General features: G+C 51.5%; 1 pseudogene; it reads right to left on the reverse strand.

The window, feature by feature from the left end:
• Positions 1–6,412: 6,412 nt before the first annotated feature.
• Positions 6,413–7,854, reverse strand: LOC128776920 (TAR DNA-binding protein 43-like; annotated as a pseudogene).
• Between the last annotated feature and the right edge of the window lie 2,675 nt (positions 7,855–10,529).

Here is a 10,529-nt window from a genome sequence, read left to right on the forward strand (position 1 = left end):
CCATGTCCCCCTCCCCCCACCCCAGCCGGGAAACGCTACTGACCCAGGTGGCTGGGGACGAGGCTGTGCGCCGGCGAGGCAGGTGCTGCGTCCCGGCCGCTCTGCTGCGATCCGCCCGTAGTCGTCACACACGGACTCCCTCACTCCACCACCGTGGTGCCCGGACGCCCCCTGCCTGTTGGTCGCTTTTATACTACCCAAAGAGGTCGACGGGGTGGGCGGTGGGGCTTGAGGAAGCTGTCTGGGAGTACATGGATGGAAATAGGAACAGTTGTAGTTAGAAGGAATGGGAAGGGGTGGGGTGTGTGCGCGGGGGCGGGGGGGGGGGTGTGTGGGTGGGTGTTTTCACGCGCGCAAGGGAGGGGCGGAGGGGCAGAGAATAGGATCTCAAGGTCATTTTGGAAATACCAACCTGTGTTATTCTCCAAGCACCTTCAACAGAAGTATTTGGTGTAAAAGACGACCACAGAGGGACAACTCAAAACACCACCCCTGCGGCTCAGGGGCCCCCAGACAGACAGGGAGGGTCAGGACCGGTAGGACAGCAGAAGTGCTCCCCCACCCCGACTTAGATTTGAGGCTCTGCCAGACTCAGGCGGTGCTAGTCGCCCACTCTCTTGCCGTCGAGAAGGAATTCCTGTTCTCCTGTGGGGTCATGTAGTTCGGAGGAACTTCCCAAGCCGCTCAGCTCACAAGAACACCTACGCCCAGTGTCATGGACTCCCTCCCTCACACTCGCCATCCCCCTCTGAAGCCCAGAAGGGAAAGAACAAGAAAACATCGACTGCCTGCCTGCCCGCCCGCCCGCATTTACTATTCTAGGTGTTGCCTCACCTATTAACACTGGAAACACAACTCGCATGCCAAAATTCCCATCCTTGTAAAAGCGAACAGTTCAGGGGCACCTGGGTGCCTCACTCGGTAAGGTGTCCCAGTCTCGCCTCAGGTCATGATCTCGGGGTTCTTGAATTTCAGCCCCCACATCTGGCTCTGTGCTGACACCTTGGAGCCTGCTTGGTGATCCATTCTCTCCCTCCCTACCCCCTCTCTCTCCCACTCACTCAACTGGAATGAATGCATACGTAATAAGTAAACAAATGTATAGGTGTGTGTACACTTCAGCGGGCTATCTTAGGCTACTACTCACAAAGCTATGGGACCATCACTGTTCATTCCAAACTATTTCCATCACCTCAAAGAGAAAGAAACCCCACGCCCCCCTCTTCCTCACCCCCCCCCCCAAGTACCTTAGACACTGACTCTTGGTAGCCCTGCAATGTTTCCAAACATTGGTGCTCCCCAACCTCTCCCCCCCCCCCCCCCCCCCGGTCAAAGAACTCCCCTAATTCAGGCACTTCCGGGTTGTTCCAACACCTGGAACGGGGGGGGGGGGGGGGGGGAGAGGAGGGGAGACTGGTGTGTTGGGAGAGTGCGGGGGGGGGGGGGGGCGGCACGGGACACAGAAGCACTCTGCCCCCCCCCCTTCCCTTTGCCTCTCTTCCATCTGGGGTTTCCTGAGGTGTATCCTTTGACGCCATCACTCATCTATGAGAAATGAGAAAAAGAGGACCGAACGTGGCTAGATCGTTTTCGATAGCCCGATACGCATACCCACACGCACGCCGAAAGAAACGAAAATTACAATCCGCTGGAAGGTCAAACAACGGCAGAGTGGTGCAATGAATGACGCTACACTCACACGATACAAGAGAATGCAGCTGTTACAGATTATGTTGGCAGAGAGGTTTTGGTAGCACGGGAATCCGCTTGTGGTGTTCCGATACTTCATGACAAGCGGTGGGAAACCTTCTACGTAGGGTGAGCTCTCTTGTATCCGAAGACACCAAATCATCATTTCAAAGGCTACGGGTGGTGAAATCGCTCTGGCTTGCAACTTCTTACCCCCTATGTTGTTCTCCATGATTGCATTTCAGCTTCCTCCCTTATCCAAGCCAACGACCCTGCCTGGTTTTTATGTACGTATTTCTGTTTTTAAAGAGATAAGTACGACATTGGATCCTAAACGGAGGCAGAGCTTTGGCTACTGGTCTCAGAAACGATGATTGTCTTTATTTGTATGGATCCGCCTAACTTTTGCCTCTCACGCCTTTCCTCTCGCTGCAGAACATCTTAAGATGAAGGGAGCCCGCTCAGGTGGGACCACCGCTTGTGGAAAAAGTCATCGGGGCAAAATAGTGAAAGCAGCGTCGATAAAGAATAGGTTGCGGGTTAGACACATATTCTCGTTTGATCCCCACCCCCCATCGATCAATCACTTACTCCCCTTTGATACCATGTTTTGTTTATTCCTGTATTTGTGGATGGGTTTTCAAAGATTTTACTGTAAGCGCGCGCTACGCCCAGCGTGGGACTCGAACTCGCAACCCACGAGATACAGTGGCACGATCCACCACCTGAGCCCACAAGGTACCCTGATGCCACGTTTTCTTTCTTTGCCTCCCTGCCGGCCTGCCTCTCTGCCTGCCTCCCGGCCGGCCCGCCTGCCTCCCTCCCTCCCTCCCTCCCTGCCGGCCTGCCTCCCTCCCTGCTTGCCGGCCTGCCTGCCTGCCTGCTTGCCGGCCGGCCGGCCTGCCTGCCTGCCTGCCTGCCTGCCTGCCTGCCTGCCGGCCTCCCTCCCTGCTTGCCGGCCTGCCTGCCGGCCTGCCTGCCTGCCTGCCAGCCTGCCTCCCTCCCTGCTTGCCGGCCGGCCGGCCGGCCGGCCTGCCTGCCTGCCTGCCGGCCTGCCTCCCTCCCTCCCTCCCTGCCTGCCTGCCTGCCTGCCTGCCTGCCTGCCTGCCTGCCTCCCTCCCTCCCTCCCTGCTTGCCGGCCTCCCTGCCGGCCTGCCTGCCTGCCGGCCTGCCTCCCTCCCTGCTTGCCGGCCTGCCTGCCTGCCTGCCTGCCGGCCTGCCTGCCTGCCTGCCTGCCTGCCGGCCTGCCTGCCTGCCTGCCTGCCTGCCTGCCTGCCTGCCGGCCTGCCTCCCTCCCTCCCTGCCTGCCTGCCTGCCTGCCTGCCTGCCTGCCTGCCTGCCTCCCTCCCTCCCTGCCTGCCGGCCTGCCTCCCTCCCTCCCTGCCTGCCTGCCTGCCTGCCTGCCTGCCTGCCTCCCTCCCTCCCTGCCTGCCGGCCTGCCTCCCTCCCTCCCTGCTTGCCGGCCGGCCTGCCTGCCTGCCTGCCTGCCTGCCAGTCTGCTTGCCTCCCTGTCTCCCTGCCGTCCTGCCTCACCTCCCTCCCTGCCTCTACGTCCAACTGAAACATGAAGTCTGTGAGGTGGGAGCTGTAGCCATCCGGTTCTTCCTATATCCTGATCACAGACCATAGAACGATCTTTGCCATAGATTCGTGTTTTCAATAAATCATCTGTTCGATGGCTATCGATAAAGGAAATTGTCAACTTTTAACGGCTGTGGACCCTGCTCCTGGGCTCCCAGGGAAGCTAGGCTTTAACATTTACCAAGCTCCAAATGACCCTGCCAAACCCCAAAGCGTGTGCTCTGTTTCTGTCCTGAGCACACGTTGCATGTCCGCTTCATTTAAATAAACAACAACAACAAAAATGGATCAAAGGGGTGACTTGGCTGGCTGGCTCGCTCAGCTAGGTCAGGGGAGCGGGTGACTCTTCATTGCCGGGCTGTGAGTTTGGGCCTTATGTTGGGTGAGAAGAGGACATAAAAACAAAACCAATCCATCAGTCAGTCAGTCAGTCAGTTGCGAATTAAAAAGGAGCCTTCCAAACATACAGATGAGAAAATGGAAGAAAACCTCCCTGGATCCCCAAAGATTAAAGTCATACAGCTTTGCACATACTGAAAACAGAAAGTAAACCCTGTAAAAATTTTCTGCCGTGTCTTTCGTCATTATACCTCGTAACAACAACAACAACAACGACAACAACAACAACTCCTCCTCCTCCTCCTCCTCCTCCTCCTCCTCCTCCTCCTCCTCCTCTTCCTCCTTCATCCATTCTATTTAAGAATTCCCAACACTGACAACTCTTATAAAGACCATCCAAGCACGGGACACAGAACTGCATTAGACCACATTCTTATGGCTACCTGGCAGACATTAGAACTTCCGGCCTTCGTGGTGACACCCCGAGCTCACTGGTGAGCTCTGCTTCCGAGTGCTCCCGTGAAGCACACCACAAGCTCAGTCCGTGTTCACGGGACCACACTTAACAGATCGGGAACAGAACAGAACACACACCATACGGTGTTCACAGCAGCTGACGGAAGGGCAGGGGAAATACAAGTACCTCACACATCCAACTAACGGGGTTCTCTGAGAACAAAACTCTCTTTACGTCTTCCAACGTCTTCCAACGGGTGTGGCTGTCCTTTGGATGCAGAAAACATTCGCATGTCATTTGCTATCGTTGCTCTCGGCACGCTCTTGCACCGAGGTCAAGGGACTGAGAGATGCATCTCACCAGGTTAAAAAAATCTATCCATCGTGTGCCACCGCCACGGAGTCTCTGCACGCACTCTCTCCTTTTCTCACTCACACTAGCCTTTCGTACTTCGGCACCACTGTCGGTCGAACACGAGGATCAGAAAACACAAGGTTTCAGAACTTCTAACAGCCTTCTGGTTACATAGCACACCCTTGCATTCATAGCATTGATACGACTCCGCGAAATAAAGAGTAGCGGATACAAACGAGACACCCACCGTCAAAGTCACAGCCTGTATGGTGTGAAGACGAATTCAAGAGTGAGAAAGCACGTAGACGGAAATATTCCTTCCTATGGCAGAATATTTACAGCACTGCTTTCAATGAAGTGCTTCTCCCGTAAACATTTGAAATGAGATGAACGGCACAGATTCAATGAAGGCTTCATACTGTACTTGTGCATAGGAAGGGAGACAAGTGTCACAAACTAAAAACGAAAGCAAAAAGACCAAACACTGTGACACCATGATCTCCAAAAAGGAGGTTTTCCCGGGGGTGGGGAAATAATGTGGTGGGGTTCCAATTAAAACAAGGAAAAAAGAATGTACTTCTAATGAATGGTTTCCATAGTGAACACGCACAAAGAATTCACTTGACGAGTCCAGGGATACAATATTACAGGAGAAATCCTTTGATATCCATTGTAGCCTGTGTGTGTGTGTGTGTGTGTGTGTGTGTGTGTGTGTGTGTGTGAGAGAGAGAGAGAGAGAGAGAGAGAGAGAGAGAGAGAACGAGAACCAATCAGGCAAACAGCAGTTCGCTTTCAAACACCTGATATTTCAACACTTCATGTAACAAAACTTCTAAAATTCATTTAGCTTTGCCTCTCTTTCTGAAGAAAAATGTCAAAAATAGTGGTGAATATACCCCACGCTGAACGTACTGATTCTGAAAACTCTCAGTATGGATGGGTTTTATAATACACTTAACCATGGGTGGGGTGCCTGGGTGGCTCCGTCAGTTAAGTGTGTGACTGCGGCTCAGGTCATGATCTTACGGTTTGTGGGTTCGAGCCCTGCACCGGGCTCTGTGCGGACAGCCTGGAGCCTGCTTCGGATTCTGTCTCCCTCTCTCTCTGCTCCTTCTCCTTCCCGCTCTGTCTCTCTCGGTCTCTCAAAAATAAATAAATGTTTTAAAAAAAAGAAAGAAAGAAAGAAAGAAAGAAAGAAAGAAAGAAAGAAAATGAAAGAGAGAGAGAGAGAGAGAGAGAAGAGAGAAGAGAAGAAAAAAAGAAATACACTTACCATGTGTTTAGAAAAATTTGAATTCCTACCAGTCTATACCTACCCCGCTGTATAAATTCCCCAGCTGGAAGATTTAGAATCCGTGCTTGAGCCAAAGCCTGCAGGAAAACCGCTGCCTGACTCTGCATTTGATGGGGGTCCCCAACCGATGGCCGCACCTGATTTAGAACCACTATCGGAGTTCTTTCCAGAACCAGGGACCTGAGGAGGTTCCTCAACACATGACACATAGAAGTACCCTACGACCCAGCACTTTCATGACTAGGTACTTAGCCAAAGGATACAGGTCTGCTGTTTCCAAGGGGCACACGCACCCCAGTGTGCATAGCAGCACTATCGGCGGTAGGCAAAGTATGGAAAGGGGCCAAATGTCCATCGATGGATGAATGGATACAGAAGAGGTGGTATCCATCTACAACGGAGCAGTGCTCGGCCACCAGAGGGAATGAAGTCTTGCCATTTGCAAGTACCTGGATGGAACTGGAGGGTGTCATGCAAAGTGACATTCGTCCCTCAGAGAAACACATGTATCACAGGACCTCACCCGTGTGAGGACCTTCACTTCCCAAACAGAGGAACTCTGGGAAGGGAACCCGGGAAGGGAAGGGAAGAAGGGAAGAAGGGAAGAAGGGAAGGGAAGGAAAAATAACATACAAACAGGGAGGGGGACAAAAACGTAAGAGGCTCTTCCCTAAGGGGAACAAACAGAGGGCTCCTGGAGGGGGTTGTGCCAGGGCGGGGGCTGAAAGGGCGAGGGGTATGAAGGACTCTCCTCCTCAAACCACTGTTGCCCTATAGGCTAAGTACCTTGGGGGTACATTGAGAAAAATAAATTCAATGATAATATCAGAGAGGGCGAGGGTGAGGGCGAGGGCTACCTGATCATCTGCAAATGTAACAAAGGGAAAGTCCGGGAACCGTTTGGGAATGAAGCTGTCTACCGCTTCTCAGTCCTGGCAAAAGAACTGCTGCAGCTTATAGGCAGTCACGTCCCTCTGTAAGGCACCCGACAAACGCCTTCCTGCTTCTCAAAAGCTCATCTGGGCTTGGATGAGATTCAGGAAGTTTGCAGTCACACCATCGTTCCTTGATCGCGTGACTTTCACCTGGGTTTCCTATTACGTAAAAGGAACACAGCCAAAACCCTTTGAAGGACTAGTGTGAATATCTTTCCTGTCCTGAACCAGAAGAACCTCTCCAAAGCTCCCAAAATATTCTTTCAGATCCTGTTCGGTTGTTTTCCACGGGAGACCCAACACTCTTAAATCTGACGTACCCTGGATGGCTCTCTTCACTTTCACTGCTGAAGAAGCAGGCACCTGTCTCGTCCCTTTTTCTGTGGCTATCTTTGGGATAAGTTGACGACTATCCGCTACCAGGATTTCCCCAGCCAGCATCAGGGATGCGCAGAATGTCTTTGACCAGCCGGACACCTCTCATACGCTGAGACGCTGGATTCCGGTAGTGCAGTCCACGTGCTGCCGACAAACTGGGCTGTCACTGTGGACAGCAGCACTGTCCCGTCGTCTTCCGATGGCATTTCGATGGGCTCGTCATTCTCATCTTTGGTCACCCGAGTACATTCAGACACCTGCTCTTATTTCTCCGCTAGGCCGCTGCTAGGAAGCCTGACAGGGAACCCGAAGCGGCGAGGGATCCAGGAGCAGCCCAGCTACCGCTTCGCTCCCACGAAATGGCCGCCTTGTAACTCTTTACGGAAGAGGAAAAAACACCACCGTGACCGCCACCATTTAATAACCTTGCTCTAAGTGTGGAGAAAGCAACCACCCATCCCCAAAAGGAAACTTCGGCAGGCTACACGTATAGGACATATGGAGCCTATACTTGCAAGTGCTTACTTACATGGGAACATGGAAAGGTCACCTGAGTCCCTGATGGCCCAGATGGGGTTCTTTGGAGGTGTCTGAATGAGTTTCCTTGTGTGCTCCCTTAGGGAAAGCTGGCCGTGAGACGACGCAGCCAGAAACTAGGAAGCCCTTTGGTTCCATCAGCGAAGCCCCGGCTTTTGGGGAGGAAGGGACGCTCACGGAGATATCCCGGGCCACATTTGGTTTGTGGGTTGCTGCAGCTTTTGGCTTCTTTGCACCAAATTGGCTGTGTTCTCATTGGAAATGGAAAACACCTGCACGATGGGATCCATCCACGGTAATGCTCTCGTGCGATTGGATTTGTTTTTATAAAAGGGGGAGATTTGACCATTGGGTCTTTCGCGTCCTCTCCACAAATAGGAGTGAAACAGAGGCTGATGTTGGTTTGCATCTTGTTTGTGGATCTATGGCCACAGGTGTTATCCATGTGAGATGTTTTCTCTACCTCTGGATGCTATTGCTCACACCAATTTGTAACCGAGCTCCGTTACTGTGTTTCAAGGCAAGCTCTTGTGAACATTGGGCATTCTAACACTCAGGAGGATCAGAACAAACCCAAATGTGTTTCACATTCACGTGAACGGGGTATGGGTGTGGGGTGTGTGTGTGTGTGTGTGTGTGTGTGTGTGTGTGTGTGAAATTCTCTACATTCAGAGTTTTATGTTACTCCATAAGAAAGTTGCCTCATGGGAAGGGACACAATTGATGGCCCAGAGAGAGGAGAGATAAAAATTGAACACACCTGCCCTCCCCGATACACCCACACCCACACACCCTTTCCCAATAGTCAGAAGAATGAGGAAGAGGAGGAAGAGGAGGAAGGCAGACAGATGCCAGTGACCCTAAACCCGCCCCTCCTCCTCCCCGAGCACAAGCGTCAAGATGGGTGCCCACCCCACGGCCTGCTCCTCCTTCACCTCTTCCACAGGGGGCTGAAAAGCAACCAGAGACAAAGCCACTTTTGCAGGAGGCAAAGACAGGAGACAGAGATGGAAGAAGAAGTAGGAGGTGGACGCGCAGACGCGGAGTTGGAGGCGCAAAAGAAAAAGATGAAAGAAACACAAAAAGGTGAGTCCAAAACTTTAAATCTGCCTGGGGCCTGGCCGGCGGCTCCCTGGCCGCCTCCCCCTCCCCCTGTTTCTGCATCAGTTGGTGTGGCTCCAGTGATCTCCTAGGCCATCCCCAGTGGTGGGGCCTCCCGTGTGAGCCTGATGGTGGGGAAACAGATCGTTTGACTTTTTAGTGGACACGGGTGTGACGTCTTGGGTACTAAGGGCCATGGAAGGGTGATTGCTTACTTAAAATGGACATATTTTCGGAGCCGTCGATATCAAATACAATGCAGATAGTTAGGTTTTATTCTTTGTGGTGGTGGTTGTAAAATGGCTTGAATTTGGTGCTCTCTGCATGACAAGCCTTTGGGGTGGGCAGCTCCGGTCATGGCCTTGCTTCCGTCCCAATACTGACCCTGTAATTGTGGTCCTCAAAATATACATCTCTGTGACCTTTACAAACAACATAACACGTTTTCTCCCTCGTTTTACAACAGGTATCAAAAACAAAATCAAAAAAACTTTACAAACACTTACGCCCTTCCTTGTTCCACTCAGACACGCACTCTAGGGTTCAGGCCCGAGGCAGGGGCCTAATCAGCTTTCATGTGACTTCAATTTATGACTTCACCGGTACCCGTTGCAGTTTGTCAGCAAAAAGTACTTCAAACGATGGTCGATTTTGTCTCTCGCATACAGTGTTCGTGGGTGAATGTTGACAGGAGATAGGTTAAATACACAAAAATGTTTACTCGTAAACCTTTAAATTTTTTCCTTGTACCATTTATTTTTGAGAGAGAGAGAGAGAGAGAGAGAGAGAGAGAGAGAGAGAGAGAATGAGAGAATGAGAGAATGAGAATGAATGTCAGCGAGGGAGGGGCAGAGACAGAGGGAGACACAGAATCCGAAGCAGGCTCCAGGCTCTGAGAGGTCAGCACAGAGCCCCACGCGGAGCTCGAACTCACGAGCTGTGAGATTGTGACCTGAGCCGAAGTCGGACGCTTAACCGACTGAGCCGCCCAGGAGTCCCTATTTGTAAACTTTTAAAATGGCTTCCCAAATCTTTCATGACCTGTAACTTCAAAGCTTTGCTAAGTTAAGTGGTAAATTAGGTTCAGTTCTTCAGACATCTGAGTCTTTTCCACAGAAGATAAAATACTAAATTGTGAATTACTAAACCTACGGCGTTTTCTTTTCTTTGTTTGTTTTTTTGTTTTTTGTTTTGCTGTGTGTGTGTGTGTGTGTGTGTGTGTGTGTGTGTGTGTGTGTTTGGTCTTTGGCTTTATTCAGAAAAACAGTAAAGATACTTGGGTCTGTTAGTAAACATGTTTCATCGTTTGTTGTTTTTTTTTTTCCTTGAAGATTTGTTTTCCAGCCTATTTCTTTATTTTTAGGAGAGAGAGAGAGAGAGAGAGAGAGAGAGAGAGAGAAAGACACACACACACACACACACACACACACACACACACACACACACACACACACAGAATGAGTCGGTGGGAGGGGCAGAGGATCCGAAGCGGGCTCTGTGCTGACAGCACAGACAGCCCAATGCATGGCTCAAACTCACGAACCGAACCGTGGGATCATGACCTGAGCCGAAGTTGGATGCTTAACTGACAAAGCCACCCAGGCGCCCGTTTCATGACTTGCTAAAAATTGTACAGTAAAAGAAAAAAGAAACAAAACCAAACACCACAACGTGTTTCTGAAAATGATGAGATACATTCGTACATTTGACAGTGTAAAGAAATCTGGTGTGTGGGGGGCCTGGGTGGCTCAGTCGGTTAAGCGTCTGATTTCACCTACGGTCATGGTTCATGGATTTGAGCCCTGAGCTGGGTTCTGCACTGACAGTGCAGAGCTCCCCCTCTCCCCCTCTCCCCCTCTCCCCC

The sequence above is a fragment of the Panthera pardus genome, unplaced genomic scaffold, assembly GCF_024362965.1.
Source record: "Panthera pardus isolate Hobbes unplaced genomic scaffold, ASM2436296v1 HiC_scaffold_141, whole genome shotgun sequence".
Lineage (NCBI taxonomy): Eukaryota > Metazoa > Chordata > Mammalia > Carnivora > Felidae > Panthera > Panthera pardus.